Raw genomic sequence first — 15,236 nt, 5'->3', positions numbered from 1 at the left:
GCTTAATCAAATAAAATGTCACTCCTCCAAGGATGGCAGTGCAGAAGGAATCAAAGCCTAGGCTGGGTGGCTAGACTGGGCAGTTAGGACTGTCCCCTCCATGAAGGAATCATTTATTTCCTGGCCAACCAAGCTTAGACCTGGTTTTATTAATTGAACTAGAGGTTCTAACTCACATGGTGGCAGCGGTTGAATAATAGCAACGTCCCTAAAACAACTGGAAAGAGGGCTCTAAGATTCACACCAGCCAGAGATTCTCCCACTATGAACAAATTTAGATCCAGGTTTGGTATCCCCAGAGGACCTAGTGGGTTTTCTCACACAGCTTGCTAGTATGTGAGTAGTGCAGAGTAAATTTCCTTAGGAGCTATCTAAAGTAGAAATTATGGGCAAGAGGAGGAAGTGTTAACTTGTATTTTTCAAAAACCTAGGTTTCCCTTGCTTCTCAAAGTCAGTGGAAAGTTCAAATCAGAACAAGATGTGAAATCACAATAAAAACAGTAAAGCATTATTGTTTTTAAAACTGCTGGGTGGCAAATCGATGTACCTTGGGAGTCATAAATCCTAATAGCTGTTTGGGAAGCCTTTCTGACTTATTAATATAAGTTAATGCATTATCAATATAAGTTAATATATTATGAATATTATCAACATAAGTTAATATACATAAAGCACTTAAAAAGGAGCTTGGCTTGAAGCAGGTACTCAGGACCTGCTAGGGATTATTATCGTTATGCAGACACAATATTAAATATTTTCAAAACTCATAAATAGAAACCGTTGGTGCTGGTGTCTAGAGAAACCTGGTAGGGCAGGGGCATTTTATTTTCCACACTGACTGCAGTTGAAAATTACTTTGTTTTGGGTGGTGTCATCGACAGTGGTCAGGGGACAAGAGTGACTCCCCACACCAGAATATGCAACTTCAGCTCCCAAGAGAAAACTCCGTGTGCTTTGGCTTGCTTTTGTTTTTTCATATTAATTTAATTTTAAGGATAGGATGCAAATGCTCTAGAGAGTCAAGAAGGCTGACGGTCCAGAGCAAAGAAGCCATATATCCCTGGAGACAAGTCTGTGGTCTGTCTCATACCAGGCGTGGGACTGCAGAATTCTAGGTAATGGCTATACTTCAGAGAGACTAAGGACTCCAAACAGAGCCTTAGACCATAGTGACCCTCAGCTTTTCATGGTGGCCCCAGTATTTTACACTGTGGCACCCTGGCTGGTTATATTGACATTACATACCAGAAGTACCATTCTCTTGGGCACGGTGTGTGGGGACAGTTCTAATGCTTCTCAATTCCCCTTCCCTGGACTTAAGCTCCCTTGTGTCATTTTTTTTCTTTGTAGCATCATTAGGTCTACATCATATCTTTGGTAAACTTTTGAATTATTTTAAAATGTTCGTGTTCTAACATATAACTAGACTCATAAATTATCTCTCAAGTTTCCCTAATTTTATAGCTAAAGGAAATAGAAGATCGAGACAGGCTAGATGAAGATCACAAAGGCAGTCAATGTGGAGCTGAATCTGAGACCCAGGACTTCGAATGCCTGGTTCAGATGGTAAGCAGAGAGACTCAAAGGTAGCACTCTGGGTTCATTAAATAGTAATAACAACAATAACAACAACAACAACAACAATAATGATGATGATGATGATGATGATGATGATGATGATGATGATGATGATAGCAAATGCTTTTTCAGTACTTCTGTACCAGGCACTACTTTAAGCACTTTACTTTTATTAACTCCTGCGTCTTTATGAGACTATGAGGAAGGTATTATCATCCATTTCACGGATGGATAAACCAAAGCATGGTGAGGTTAATAAGCATGCTCAAGGTCACAGCTATTAAGCAGAAGAGTGAGGACTTGATTCCATATAAGCCGAGTCCAGGCTTTCTAGCACACAGCTATACAACTACACAACATGTTATTTAATTAACTGTTTCTGTCCACATGTAGTTTAACTCATTTTTATTAATCTGCTTTTCTTAAAAACATGGCCAAATCTTCCGGCTACTTATTGAAATCAAGAATTCCTCAAAAGCCACACATGCCCATTTTATACCTTTCATATTAGTTTAACTGTATACACAGAAAAGTCTTTTTTTAGAATTGGTTTTTATATATAAATTCATAGATAGATGATAGATATAAAGATCTACCATATCCAGTGCATTTATCTAGGATAGCAGGAAGTGATATTCAGATTGTTAATATATTTTGGCCAATTAAGTTAACAAAACTGTCATGCATAGAGTATCCACCTCTGAAAAATTAAAGTAAACTTGACACTAAAACTGTACTCATCATAATTCAATTTCATCTAAGTTCTGATGTGGAGCGCATGACAAGTTTTGTCCTGCCTCCAGTCTTCCCTATTAACATCATTTTACATTCCAGAGAAGGAGAGATACAGGAGGGGCTGGCAATTAAGCTGTCTATAAATGACATTTCAGGAACTTTCCTAAAAGTTATTTCATACGACTGTATCCTTGGGGTCCACTATTTTTGTTTGTCATTTCATAATGTCAAGATGCAGAAAGCACAAAACAAATTTGAGTTATTTAAGCCTAGTGGTCTGATGGATCCCCGGAAATGAGAATTTACCCCTCTCGTTAATCCACACATATACCACGGTGGGATTTATGAAACAGAGAAGATGGCTGGGCATGTCCTGTCAGCGATAAAAATATCCAACTCAGTAAATGATAGGATTTTTACATGAGAAATGGACAGTCCAAATAATCAGTGATGTCTCACCCACAAATTAGGAAGCGAATATCTGCTTCATGCCTGAACACACAATATTTTATATGTAGACATGTTGTTCCCCTTCACCAGGTAACATCCAGAGGTTAGTATGTATTTATTATATTTATTCTAATTTTGCTACGCACATGTTCACATACTAACCTCTCTCACTCAGCTCACCCTCAAATAAAAGGTATGTGTCGAGCCCATTCAAAGGGTTACCTCTTAACCTTGGGGTGCACACTCTAATTTTGCTCTAGAGTTGTTACTTTTTTCAACGAAATACTGAATATGACCAGAAATAATTATTTTCCTTGCAGCGGGTAGTGATGCTAGAGACTGGCTGCATTGCTGTAGATGTCAAACTTTGGCTTAGTTTTGAAGTCTTTACTTGGAGTTTACTCATAGCAAAATGAAAAAGAACAGTAGGAAACACACACACACACACACACACACTCTCTCTCTCTCTCTCTCTCTCTCTCTCTCTCTCTAAGAGAAAACCTCCACTGAGGACCCAGCCATCCGTCCCCTGAAGAGATGTAATCTATGCGTAACAATGCTTAAATCAGCACGACATTTACAACACATATTAAGTGGTTTGTTATTTATTTCAAGACTTTAATTGGCACAATATATTAACAGCATTGTTGCAACCCTTCCACTTAAGGTTTTTTTTTCTTCCCCTCTCCCTAAAAACAGAAAGAGAGGGAGAGAAAAAGTGGGAGAGAGTGAGAGAAAACAATCACCCAGAATTACGCTCTAACCCGTTATGTTATTCCTTTAGCCTGAATGAACTGTTAAAGTTGAAGGAAAAAAAAAAAGGAAACTAGTTTCAGAAACCATATTTTAGACTCGACTCCATGTTATTAAACCCAGACCAGTGCTTTTTCTGCCATTCTAACATAGCCTATTACGAGATTCTTTTTTTTCCCAGGGACAAAAACAACACCAACTTTCCCTCCCTAAGAGCTTCTTATTGTTCATTTTTGTTGCTATTTGGAGAAAAGGCTCATTAAAATATTATGAAGCACAGCGCGTAATGATGTGCCAGCCTTCGTCAATGAGGAACATCTGTAGCACAGTGTATGGATGTTTATATTACGGTAAACTTGAGCGCAGACTCTCTCCCTCAGCCCTTCAGCCCCTGCCCCCGTTCTCCAGTTCTTTGTCCTGACTACAGCGTGAAGCGCACCGGCTACAGTGCACGCATTGTCAGCCTCCCGGGGCTCCCAGCGCCAAGTGTTATTATTTCATCATTAGCCTGGAGCTCACGCCAGGGTAAACTGTGCTCTGCTCAGTGCCTCCAAACCTTCGCTCTTTTTATTCTCCCAGTTATTTTTAAAATGTATCTTTTCCCTCTGTTCTGTTCTCTGGCACAGAAGGACCTGCAAAGTGCATCCAACACCCACCCAGTTCCCAAATCCCGGCTTCTCTCCCTTCCTTACGTTATTCCACTTGCTTTCAAACCCAAGAACCTTGGGCATAATGAAAACATTGAGAGCTTGCCTATACCACAAATATTTGCGGAAAGCACATGGTGCCATTTTGCCAGACTACTCTTATTTGTTAAACTGAGTTAAGTGTAACGCGATTCCAAAAACTGCCTTTAGAATGAAAGAAAAGGCTTGTAAAGCCAGGGAGATAATTACCGCAATCTGGGTTACAGAAAATGCAAAACAAAGGCGCACAATCCCATTTTGTGTGTGTGTGTGTGTGTGTGCGCGCGCACGCGCGCGTCTTTTTGTTTTGTTTTGTTTTCTTTCTCTTTACTGATGTACCCAAACACGTAAATATTCCATGGTGTGTGTTGTCCGGGGATAAAAATCAATCCGAATCCTGCCCAGACAGGACAGAACACGGTCTCCGTAGTGGACAGCGGCACGTTCGGGTGGGAGTATCTTCAGAAGGGAGAGCTTGCTTTCTGTTTATTTCTCCCTCCATCCAGCAAACACCCACCCAAGTGTTGCAGTTTTTAACCAGTTGCCAAGACTGTGACACCCACCTACCCCTCATGTGAAGCTGTCAATCTATTTTTGCACATGTAAATAAAAGTTGATTTCAAAAGAAATCAGGTTCTAAAATGTCTCTTAGGAATCTCTGAAAATACTGAAGAATCCTCCACTCCCTCCTCCGCCGTGTTATTTTCATGGGGATTATTTTGCTATCAGTCTTCCCATTGTTGGGAAGGTTGTCCTTTGGGATGGTTTTGTAGACTGGACTGTTCTCAGCTTTCCTTTCTTTGTCTGCCAATTGTTTCTAGATCTAAACCCCTTTCTGAGACAATTATTTCCATACGTGTATGTGTATGTAAATATTAATAATCATTGCATGTGCGTATATTTATGTGTGCATAAATAAACACCATCCCCACACGTATTTTCCGTTTTTAAAGAGCTAGTTTTTACTCCATAAAGATTCGTGTTCCCCAAAGCAGGTTGTTAACGTCCTTTATTAAAGAGAAGGAGCAAACCTTCCACATTTCCTTGTTTTATGTTTAGAAGAAGTGAACCTTGCAGGTCTGAGCTAAGCTTTTTGGTATGTTTCAGCCGAGTCCAGATTATGGGCTGTAGGTTTTCAAACTCACATCACCCAGTTTTTCTCAAAAACCATCACCGCAGCTCCCTCTTTAAATTTCATCTGGACTGCTTCGAACAGCCCCAGCTGACCCCATCATTTCCTTCTCTTATTACTAACATGCTTCTCCCCACATGCACAACAGGATATTTTTCAGAGGAAGAGGCAAAAATATACGAGGGGTTTCTTTCCTTCCAGATGTAGACATTTTGTTGCCCGGACAGCAATAAGAAGACATAGAAAATGAACCTGCACTTAGAAGAGACAAAATACAGGACGTCACTAAGGTGCACATAAGGATAAACCCATGAAGCCCTGGAAGCATGATTTGGCAACAGAACTGTCCCCTTGAGCCAAAAAGCCAGCCAGGGCATAGAAGCTTGTGATTATGGCTTGTTCTGTGAGTATGATCTGCAGGGAGGGTGTGCAGGCGGCCTAGTGTGAAGCTCGTTTAGAATAGTTGGTCGGAGGGGGAGGCGAGGGGTGTGCGATGGGTCTAATCAGGCTGTGGCTGTTCCCAACCTTTTTACAATCTAAAAAACAAGGCAAAGTAACAGGTTTATAACAGAATCCCGCAAATAAGATCAAGGATCCTATTTTGAATTCTATCACATTACTATATATAAAATAGATAAACAACAAGGACCTACTGTATAGCACAGGGAACTATATTCAGTCTCTTGTAATGACTTAGAAAAGAATCTGAAAAAAATATACATGTGTATGTATATGTGTAACTGAACTGTTTTGCTGTACACCTGAAACTAACATTGTGAATGACTACACTTCATTAAAGATAAGAATTGTTAGAATATAAAGATAAGTAGTTGCAAATATGGAAAAATTTAAACTACTTGCTAGAAACGGGATGAGAAGCAACACTTTGGAAAGAAAGTCATAGCAAATGCTCATGAGGAGGAATGAGCACCAGGCCAGTGAGAGAGGGAGTGAAGACGAACCGCTTCGACAGTTTGGGTGAAGACAGCCTGAAATGCTAAATCGTACTCTGAACGATGTGGAGCATCGTTGGCTCTTTTCTTCTGTCTCTTTCACTTTTATTTCTAAATATGATGGAATTATTTTCTTCCTTCACTTCATGTTAGATGGAATTCTGTGAAACTTAGACTATTTGACAATTTGTGACTTATAAAAATGTAATTTTATAGAGTTCAGTCTAATAATTCTTTCCCTGAGGATAATGCCTCCTTTCTTCTGATTGACTCAAGAGTCCGTGATTACTTTTGTATTGTTTTGTTTCTTCTCCTCTGCTTTCAAATTCAGTCATCCTTCATATTTTAATGCCTGTTGAAATTTTAGAGAATAGCTGGTTAAATGAAAAGAAATCATTTGAAACCAGTGTTTAACATGGGGTCAAAATGGGATGGTTTTTCTTTCAATTCTATTCTGAGGCCCTCTGCGTAAGTGCGGTTTTCCAGATCATTGGCCCACTACAAATATTAGGGGCAGGATGTCATGTCTGATGCCCTCCAGGCTTTTACTTCACTTCAAGTCTTATAAAGGGAAATTTGATTTTTCACATAATTCATGCAGAAGGAATAGGGTCAGAGCAAATATGTTCATAAGCTCTATGACAGACTTAAGGTGATCCTTTCGTAAACTCAGTTGTCCCAAGGGCGGGGAAGGGAGTTTCCATAGAAACGCCATATGCTACCTCATATGTAGGAAAGTGACGAATGATTCCTTCCTTCCCTGTTCCTACGAAGGGTCATGCATTCTGGAAAAAGATGCAGACTGGACCCTGAAGAAAGCAGAGTGGAAAGGCAGAGCTTGTAAGATTTCTCCCAAACCTCCCTGATTGTTATGAAGGCTGAACTGAATAAAAGGATAAAGACCATCTAAATGACAGTCTGGAGTAGCCAATGCTATGAGAATTTATTCTCTTGAGAGATTTTTCAGCGTCTTCTCTAGCTTTTAGGGGAATAATGAAATTAAAAACCAGAAAAGTCTTAACCCCTCTGTTCCAGTTGACCAATAAAGAAAATGCAGCCCAATACACCTCATCAGCTTAGAAATAAAACTGAAAGTTTGATTTTAAAAACTTAGTACAACTCGGCACAAGTAATGCATGAATAAAACTCTCCATTCTAGTTTACTTCCCTGGCATATTAAAGCTTTACTTGATATTCATCCTGAATATGAGTTTTGTTTAAAAAATTTCCATAGCATCATTCATTGGGAAGTTAAAAAAATTAATCTTTCTATGACTCAAAATTATAATGTCTCATTATTATTCTTCTTCATAATTAGTAAAAATAGAAGCAATTTCAGTATTTATTTTGAAACCAATAGGTGGTGCTATGAATTTCTGTATTTTGCACTGTGCACTTTTATTTTCCCATTTCTCAGTGGCAGCAGAAATTTCCTTAATTATCACAGTAAAATTTTTCATGGAAAAAAAATAAAGCTTGTATTGACTTTCCCCTTCTCTTAACCACTCTGATATATCTCTCTTCCATTGGAAAAGCAACTATAACTCAGAGTATAAAGTACAGGGAATCCATATAAGTTTTGGCAAAAAAGTAGATTTATGGCAACAGATCTATATATAATTCTCTGTGGTCTCTTTTCTTTTCCTAGTTCTTTCACTAGGAAAGCCACAGAAGAACATAATTTTAATATTTAATTTGGTATTTCACTGGGTGAACTAGCTGAAGGTGTTAGATTAGTATCACGGGCCCAGGATCCTGTCATTATGGTATCATGGACTCCCAGAATCAGGGACCACAGGAGAACCTTAGAGACCAGGCAGCTATAGATGAGACAAAATAGAAGCTGGAAGTATTAGAAACAGGGACTTGATATTTGTCATCATGGAAACCAACATGTTTCTGATATAAGACAAAAAAGTTCTGAAGGTTCAAAGACACTGACAAATTAAAACCCAAATTCTGTTGCAAATTTCAAGTGTAGAGAGTAATCTCAAACTGATAAATTTCACTGATGTCGATCCTGAAGATAAAAATCTGAATCCTCTTCCTTTCCTTACAAAAGTTATGAGAACCGTTCACAATTTTCCAGGTGTATGTGCATGTGTGTATATGTGTGTGTAAAGCTGATACACTGGAAAAAGTGAGACATTCAAGGAGGTCTTGTAAAAATGTCCAAAAAAGGAGTATGACAGCTGCAGCTAGCTGCCATCTCGACTCTGATTCCTCAAACATCTGGGCGATTTTTCCCCTCTCTTCTTCCAGATGTTTCAGTAGCTCGCAGAAATAGCCTGAAACGCTTGTCAGTACTGAATGAGCAGCCTAGTTACAACTGGAAGATGTGTTTGTAGGAGACATCATAATTTGCATGAAGATTACACTCTGGGCAGCAGACACAGTTTCCTCCTTCCCACCAGGAGCCCTTTCTGGGCTGGCGAGTTACTTCTCGCTTCCCCTGGGCTTGCCCTTCAGGGGTCAGGCTGCTTTCTCCTGGCTTAGCTGGTAGGGACTGAACTGAACCAACGATTAAATAGTCATTTTTACATTCACACTAAATATTCCATAATGTTTAGGATATAAGAAAGAGGAAAACATGACTTAGGAATTAAAGCAAATGTCTCTTAGGAGGCATTAAGAAAACCATGGTATCTAGAAAAGGAAGCTGAGAGTGTGATTCTGCACTGTGCCCAGCACTGCATTTTAAAATGAATTTTGACCGATTCGGGTGCAACTGAAGGGGAGTAACAAGAATGCTGAAGAGACACGATAAACCACATGAGACAGAGAGTAAGGAATTGCAAGCTTTTAGGCAGAATGAGAGACTACTGGTGAGGGTGCGTAGGGTAGGATAGGGGAGCCCTCTCCTAGTAACTGCCGAGCTGTCATATAGAAAAGATACTAAAGTTATTTGATACGATTCCAGAACGCTTATCAAGGATTAATTGAAGGAAGTTGTCATTTAGTGTCTCCTTTTACTGTCAAGATATTAGCCTTAGAGACAGCTAGCTTTCTGTCACCATTATAAAGTGAAATCAACACAAAGCGAATCTGACGATAAACTCAAGTGAAATAAACTTAAGTAATTATGGTTCGTTTTGGTTCAAGAGCAAAACAAACTTTCCTAAAGCTGATCTATTCAATAAATATTTATTGAAAACCCATTAGGTACCAGGTACTTTTGTAGGCACTGGAAAGAAAGCAGTGGACAAAACAGAGTTCTTGCTCTCACATTCCTTTCATTCTAGGGTGAGCGGGAGAGAGTCATTCATCAGAGAAATAAAATAAGTACTATGTCTGGAGGTGATAAGTGCTGGAAAGAAAGAGGAGATGGAGTGGTGGGGAGCTCTTTTGCGTAGAGAAGTCAGTAGGTACTACCTGCTCTTTTGCGTAGAGAAGTCAGTAGGTACTACCTGCATGTTGGAGGAAGGGGATGCTAAGAGCCCGTCGAAGAAAACGTTCCAGCAGAGACCGATGTGGAGGTCCAGGATAACCGATGTGGAGGGCTATGAAGTGTTTGTACGTACTGTTTCTGTGCTTGGCTATCCTACTAGTTAGCATATTCATTTAGAGCCTAGAGAACGTCTCACTCATCTCTGCACGGCTAACACTTACACTTACTACACACAGGGCTTCATCAAAGCCTGTGGAGTGCAAGGTTTACAGGGAATTAGGCCCTGGATTCAATGTACAACCGCCCAAATCCTGTCCCAACTCAGGTGATGTATGATTTACTTCCTTTGTGAGCATTCCCCCTCGTCCATCTCTTTGCCAATTCTCTCTTCACCTTTTTTCTCTAAACCTTGGACAAGCGAGTATGAGTTTGGCTTTTTTAAGCTGCAGAGATGTAAGATATGATTGATAACAGGAAGTGTGGGGAAGGTAAGGCTGCACAGGAAATCACCGAATCCCTCTGGCCCCAGTCCTTTCAATGCAGGACCCCTCCCTGAGCACATCTGATGGAAAACGGAAAGAGAAATTCAACTTTGTGGGGGACACAACTTGCTTAGTTAAGATTAGATTCAGCTACGTGGAAAGAAAATGTAAGTTAACTATGACTTAAACACTCTGGGGTTTTATTCTCTCCTAAAAATCCCAGAGGTTGTACACTCAGGGCTGGTAAAATAGTTGCATAAAATCTTTAGCAAATCAGCCTCCTCTGAGGTTGCCAATACACCTACAATGAGGTTCTCTCATCTATGTGGTCTGAGGGGTTACTGGAGGGCCCGTCAATATATTACAAATCTGCAACTGACAAAAACAAACACTAACACCTCAGTGACATTCACCTGTTTTATATGGGAGCGTTTTTGTTTCATAAATGAATTTTGGTGCTAAAGCAATCAGCAAACTGCTGATCTCTTTTACAGATGAGGATACTGAGGCCTGGAGACATTATGTGCTAGCTACTGACAGGGCCAAAACGAGAACTCTGAAATCACCTAATGACATCTGTACCATTTCCACCATGAGGATAGTCAGTATCTTACTCAAATCAAATGGAGCAGGGAACACAGAAGAACTGAGGCACATCACACTGTTGAATCTATAAATCTATCCACCAGGCATTACCCATCTTCAGTGTTTAGTAAATATTACCATCTACGTGAATGATAAAAAATTTTAGAAAGTAAGGATGCTGTCTTTATTAACATCGCTCTGTTTTGGGTGACAACTTTGCATTCTAACACTGTAAACTGACTATACCTCAAGAAAACTTAAAAAAAAAAATCAGAACACCGAATTAAAAAAATAAAAACATGATAAAGTACAGAAGAGACTGTTCCTGGATACTTAAGTATATTACTGATGTTCCTTTAAGAAAGTGACGTTCTGTTACTAACACAAATCTGTTCTAAAATGGCCCTGTTTTGCCCTTCTTTTATTTTCGTGTTTCAAAGAACTCTCAAAGATGTTTGGAGTAAATTTCGTCCATGAGCTACAGAGCCATGAAGATGTAGGACAACGGATTTGGGAAGACTGGATAGGAACTGATCCCTTTTTACATCCAAACTACCAGAGAAAGTCAGTGCTTTGCCTTTATTTGTAAGTAATGCAAACTATTAACGTGGAGCCTCCATGAAAATCGGGCAGAACTGTGTCAAACGGGGGTTGAGGATTTTCAAACTGAGCAACCTGCCAGAATCAGTTCCTATTTTGTGTAGAGTTGAACTGATTGAATTACCATTTCTGCCCAGAACCACAGAAACCCAGGAGACTCTGGGACCAAAACCACAAGCAATGGTTCTTTGTCTAAGGGGAGCCTATGGTTGGGGTTCAACATGCAAATGTGTGATTTCAATGGATAGCAGAGTGATGAAGAATTCAGCTCTGTTCCAGAGCTGGTCACCCATCTGTCTGTTGCTGCCCAGCCCAGCTGCTCATGTATGAACAGAACATTCTACTATACATGAAAGGAGGGAAAATCCTTTTCCATTTTCTCCATGATTTAGAACAGAAAATTCTGTGTACTTGTGAGTTTTTCCTTCTCAGTTTAGCAACATATGAAGTGAACCGATTTCTCGCATTTATGCGAGAATGGTGTGAAGGAAGGTGAAGCTGGCATGGTACCCAGCATCACCACTCTGGGGTCCGCTGGAAAGTCCAGGCAAGGGAGGTGATAGCCAGATGACACTGTGGGAGCGATTCCTTTCAGGGGCTGCACATCTGGGCTGTGCCGCTGCCAGGAATCCAGCCTGTGCTCTGATTAGCTACAGCTCAGAATGAAAATGTGGAGGAGCGTTGCAAGTTCTTCAACACGGCCGATAATGTAAAAACAAAACGCCAACTCTGTGTGTGTGTGTGTGTGTGTGTGTGTGTGTGTGTGTGTGTAGGCACCAGCATCGTTTGCAATATCACATGTCCATGCTTCTGAATAATGGCATCTAGTCCTTTAAGCACAAGTTATCCGTGGACCCAGGAGGCTTAGGTATGCTTCATGGGAAAAGCCCACTTTATGTATATCAGGAGAATAATGAAACAGTAGTTTGTCCAAGAGTCTTTGTTTAGAATTACGACAGACCCACGGCCGGCTGATTAAATAATATTAAGATACATCCTTTCTCCCTAAATCCATCGGAGATTGGTATTGGCAGAAGGTGCAGAAAAATATTGTCACATTTTAATAGATTCAGGTATTCTTGAATGTAGTAGGCATCGAATATTTATGTAGTTCATGAATACACACCATATATGCACATTTAAACATACAACGATTGCACTGCTCAAAAATAATGTTGATTTTCCCACTAACTTTCATCTCGCAGGAGGACTATTTAAATCCCACCATGGAGCCTATAGTTGATCAGGACAAGCAACCAACGAGGCCCATGAATCTGACTCGTTTTGCTCATGACTAATGCGGGTTAGACAGCTGGTATTCAGATTCAAAGACCAGGTTCCCAATGACTGGGTAAAACATAGGACTGTTCAATGATGCGATCAGTTTGCAAGATTATGTACCAACATAATGGATGGCCTGGAGCACCTTAAAGCTTATTTCTTTCCGTTTATAATAGGTATTTGGCCTGCATGTTGTATTACGACATGATTCCGCCACAGGACTTCATAGCAGCCATGACTCGATGTAGCAGTGGAAACAAAATGGTTGATTCTGCAAGACTTATCTTGGCCTGTTGGCTGGGCATGTAAACAGCAGGTCATATAAGAATTCTTAGAGCCTGGGCCCTACTGGAATATTGAGGAGTAAGGAAAAATGTGATACAACACATGTTTTCTGGTCCCTTATTTACAGTTCTCTATCATTCTTGGAATGACAGCAAGAGAATCATATGTTATTTAGTTGTTGCAATTATTGAATCTGAGAGAAGGAAACTTGCAGGTTTCTAATCATTCTCCCTTACTGTAGATGAGAAAGTCAGAACATAGAAAATCTACCCTTTTGTTCTCTCCAGAAACTGGAGCCCAAAATACAAGCCACAATTCCAATCTCTTAGCTCCCTTTTTCTGCCCCAATGGCTCACTGAGACCAAATGTCACTAAATAAAAATAAAGTTTTGGGTTCCTGCTATCCAGATCACCTTTTGGTTAGCCCTCCAAACTGAACTGCCATCTGGTTTCTGCTTTTGAACTCCCCGATGCCACCCAATTCTTTCCAGCTACTAGAAATTTTGCTTTTTGTGCATGGTTGAAAACTTTCCAATCTACAAACATGACAGAATTCTTGTTTTTAACATGGAAATTCTCTAATAAGGGAAACCCAAAGAAAGTGGGTATCTCTAAGGTCATTTTCAAGTTCATGATCTGTTCTGTGAAGATTCTGTAGCATCTAAACAAAAGCCAGTTCTGAATTTTCTCCCTTTGTTCGTCACCAGACCTGCCCATCCTTCATGTTAGATGACCATCAGCCCACCGGAGGGCCCTTCCCACGATGGGCGCACAGAAGGAAGATACTCTGACCTTGACCCACACTGCTGTGGATCTGGATGTAGATAAGGACTCAGCAGTGCTCTGCCACAAAGGGACTCATGACGCTTTATGGTGTGTAGTGACCTAGCATCACTGTATGTCTTCTAAATGTGTGATGAAAATCCATCAACCATTTATGCATCTAATGAGTAAATCTCTCTCTCACACAACTTGAAATTGTATTTGCTGGAAACCAGTTAGGTGCTTTAAGCACAGAGGAAAAAATGAGTCTTAGTAGAAGTATTCAGTCTGTAATTTGCTTCTTATTTATTGCCAAAACGAGCACAAAACCAACAACAATGAAATGGCAAAGCCCTGCTATCCTGCCCTGAGAGCTGCTTTTTTGCACAAGAAGCATTTTCCGGAGTTGCTTTGAATAGGCCCTCAGACACCACTTCAGTGTTAATGCTGCTGAGATGTGGGGGTTTACAGTGAAGTAGACTAAACGTCTGTGCGTTTTGCTTAATATTGAAAAAGATATTGTGTGTGTGTGTAACTAGAGAGCTGTGTTAGTGCTCAGAGCCTATTTATTCTCGTCACAGCCCGAACAAGATTCTGCAGATTGCTCGGCCACGTCTTTGACCCTAGACCGTGCGAGGGGCTGCCCGGTGACACAGTCACATCACATCACTGCGGAAGCACCTCAGGGAAAGCTAGCTTGCGGATCCAAACCTGCTTTGAGACTTTTTTAAATGTCCAATTTTAAACATTAACATTAAACTGGAGACAGTCATTCCTGAGTGGGTAACTAAAGAAGGTTGTTAGAACACGTGGACAGCTCGATTTCACGTGTGCAGTAAGAACTTCCAGTGGCACATCTGCAGTGAGAACCCAGTGTGGGTCACAACCCACATATGCAAATTCTATTAAGGCAAGTCTGTGGTCACATGAAATCAAGCGATATTGTTAAGTGTCTGTCTCCAGAGAATTTGGAGGCAGGAAATGTAAACGGATAGGGATAAACTTAGTATCTTTAGAAGTCCTGTAGAATTTTAGGTTCTATTTTCTGAAGTTTTGCCGTACGATAAAGTCTAAGAAAGAATTCTAGATGCTGTTCTAAAAGGATCGTTACACCATTTTATTTAATCTTCCCACTTATTTAAAGGGATAATGATACTTATAAAACTTTAAGAATGAGACATGCTTTCAAAAGTTGGCAGAGGTTTCAGATGAGACTTGCAAGGGCTATTTGTAAAGATTCAAATTTAGCCCAAAGGTCATTGGTTGAGAATTTCATCATATACTATAAGCATCTTTCATTATAGAGTGTCCATATCTGTATGTCTGTATCTTATATATGTCTCCATATTTGTATCTTACTATAAGTATGTTCAAACTGAAAAAGTTTTAGTAAAGAACTATAACTGAAACCCTTAGTATGCAAAATGATGCATCATTCCACCAGAATGCCAGAATGAAAAGTGCTTAGAAGATCTTTTTGGATTAGGATGAGCTTTGAAGAAAATTCCCAGGTTTATCATAACCCACAGGAATAAATACTGCCCCAGCTAGAGAGAGATTCAACTC

The 15,236-nt window shown here is 40.0% G+C and overlaps 1 long non-coding RNA gene across 1 annotated transcript; it reads left to right on the top strand.

Annotated features, from left to right (window-relative positions):
• The first annotated feature begins 11,188 nt into the window (after positions 1–11,188).
• Positions 11,189–14,795, top strand: LOC116663109. The gene is made up of 3 exons (XR_004319161.1): positions 11,189–11,327; positions 13,616–13,781; positions 14,252–14,795. It is a non-coding gene; the product is annotated as an uncharacterized LOC116663109 (long non-coding RNA).
• The last annotated feature ends 441 nt before the right edge of the window (positions 14,796–15,236 follow it).

The sequence above is a fragment of the Camelus ferus genome, chromosome 4 (assembly GCF_009834535.1).
Source record: "Camelus ferus isolate YT-003-E chromosome 4, BCGSAC_Cfer_1.0, whole genome shotgun sequence".
Taxonomy (NCBI): Eukaryota; Metazoa; Chordata; class Mammalia; order Artiodactyla; family Camelidae; genus Camelus; species Camelus ferus.
This window is presented reverse-complemented; position numbering and strand designations above follow the sequence as displayed.